Here is a 2342-nt window from a genome sequence, read left to right as displayed (position 1 = left end):
ATATATATATCGTGATATCGTAAAATCTAGGCTTTATCGTTATATAATTTTAGGTCCGGCGTTGATTATTGTATCCATTGTAAAACTATACTCAAGACTTTTTGCGACTTACTACAAAATGCACAGTCAACGTGACTTTACAACAGTTTATTTTGAAAATAAGATTGTGGAAGTTTCTAAACGTCAGACTTAGTCTAATAGATTTAGGAACGTTATTGTTCAAAACTAAGCAAAGAACTAATAACAAGGATAAAACTTCTTGACAATAGTAATACTTTTAATACAGAACTAAGAATAGCAAAATAACCAAGGCGCTTAGGAAATCTGCTTCAAAGTCGAGTAGTAAAGTGGCGTCTAAATACTTCCGCACAAACATCAGAGCTAAGCAATGTTAGCTATTTGTTACAAGCGATGGAAGGAGTTCAGAATAGCATTCTATATATATATACTTAACGTGGATATACTATCGAAAGCTACAAAACTGCAGAATTCGTTTTGAGAAAGCTTTTCATATGGACGTATAATGTTAGAAAGCAAAGAAGTATATCAACAGCAGAGGAAAAGCATCCAGTAGTCGGGGTAGAATTGCTAAATTATGATTTCTGTATCTTTGCACGTCGTCAGTAGCAAGTATCCACTGTCAACCGCATGCTTAGACAATTTTCGCTTTTACTGTTAGCTAGTAACACAGCAGAAGCTCCCCCAAACTAGTGATATTTTTGCATCGGCAAAAAGAAATACAAATATTTTATACAATGTAATAAAATTTAGAGATTATTTCATTGTTTGAAGTATTGGACTAGCGATCGTTTTAATTATATAGTGTTATCCACCATTTCATACGATGCTGTGCTGCAATCGCTTGATCAGAAGAAGGATAACATCCATAACTGCTTCCAAGGCCTCCGAATCTAATAGAAGAAAGAGGGGAAGATATTTAAAAACTGGAGATCTCGCTCAAATACTGGTGGATTCAAATAAAACCGCCAGGGACCACGGGATATATTAAGTCTACCAGCCAAGAATAGAAACAGCTCATCTGACGGACTTTCACAGATTTCACTTACGAGGCTTTGGTCGGCAAGTGGCTACGATAGAAGACGATAGCTGAAGGTGCCGTGCAGTAGAATCGAACTCGAAATCATATCTAGTTGCAAAGCAAAACTCTTAACCACACGGCAATGCCTACGCCAATTAGATTGTGTATTTAGCTAATGCTCAGAAAATCCAACGTTCTTCCTACGTTTTATGTCAAAATTCTTCTTCTTCTTCTTCTTCTTCTTCTTCTTCTTCTTCTTCTTCTTCTTCTTCTTCTTCTTCTTCTTCTTCTTGTCGTTGTCATCGTCATCGTCATAATCAACGTTCTTGTTCGCGTTTTTCAGTTCTTCCTTTCTTTCTTTCTTTCTTTCTTTCTTGTTCGTATCTTCTGTCTGTAACTATATCTTGACACCGCTTTCCTCTTCATTTTCAATGTATGGAACAACAAAAACAAATATAACAACAACATAACAACAAAGACAACAACGACAACAATAACAACAACGAACAGTGACCATTTCCATCACAGAGGGGACAGAGAAAAGAGAGAAAGGAAGGAAGGAAGAAAGAAAGGAAAACAGAACTCGAGGAAGGGAGAATCAGAAAGAAAGGAAGAACTGAAAGAAAATGAGAACGTTAGCACAATCATAATAATAATAATTATAAGAAAAAGAAGAAGAAGAAGAAAAAGAAGAAGAAGAAGAAGAAGAAGAAGAAGAAGAAGAAGAACAACAACAACAACAACAACAACAACAACAACTGCTACACCCACAATATGGGTTGTAGCCATTTCTATTCATATTAAGTGCAACCACCTTAATTAAAAATAACAACAACAAAAATATAAAGCAAAACAAACAATAGAGTCAGGTAAATCTTGTTGTCCATTAATAAAAGGGATGCGATATTAAGTTTTTATTACATGTACTGCTACGTTTCGAAAGGAGACATCCACTCGGATTACGTTCTGACAATCGGTCTATTCATCTATCTTGAGGCTGTGGCCAGAGCCACATGTGTACGGGTTCGACTTCACAGTATGGCACCTTGTGCAAGTGTTACTCTTCTGTCATAGCTCCGGAGCGCATCGGTTAAAGCCTTGTGAATGAAATTTGATAGAACGGAGACTGCATAACCGCTTGTCTTGGGCATTTTAACTTTGTCAGAGACAATCTTGCTCTAGGGCTGAATACAATCGATTTCTTCTTCTTCTTCTTCTTCTTCTTCTTCTTCTTCTTCTTCTTCTTCTTCTTCTTCTTCTTCTTCTTCTTCTCCTCCTCCTCCTTCTTCTTCTTCTTCTTCTT

General features: G+C 36.5%; 1 protein-coding gene across 3 annotated transcripts in view; it reads left to right on the top strand.

The window, feature by feature from the left end:
• Positions 1 to 2342, top strand: part of LOC106881248 (uncharacterized) — a 276422-nt gene that overhangs the window by 16202 nt on the left and 257878 nt on the right. The gene's annotated exons all lie outside the window — the stretch shown is intronic.

Source organism: Octopus bimaculoides, chromosome 5, assembly GCF_001194135.2.
Source record: "Octopus bimaculoides isolate UCB-OBI-ISO-001 chromosome 5, ASM119413v2, whole genome shotgun sequence".
Taxonomy (NCBI): domain Eukaryota; kingdom Metazoa; phylum Mollusca; class Cephalopoda; order Octopoda; family Octopodidae; genus Octopus; species Octopus bimaculoides.
The sequence above is the reverse complement of the archived record's forward strand: the minus strand, read 5'-3'. Positions and strand labels throughout refer to the sequence as shown.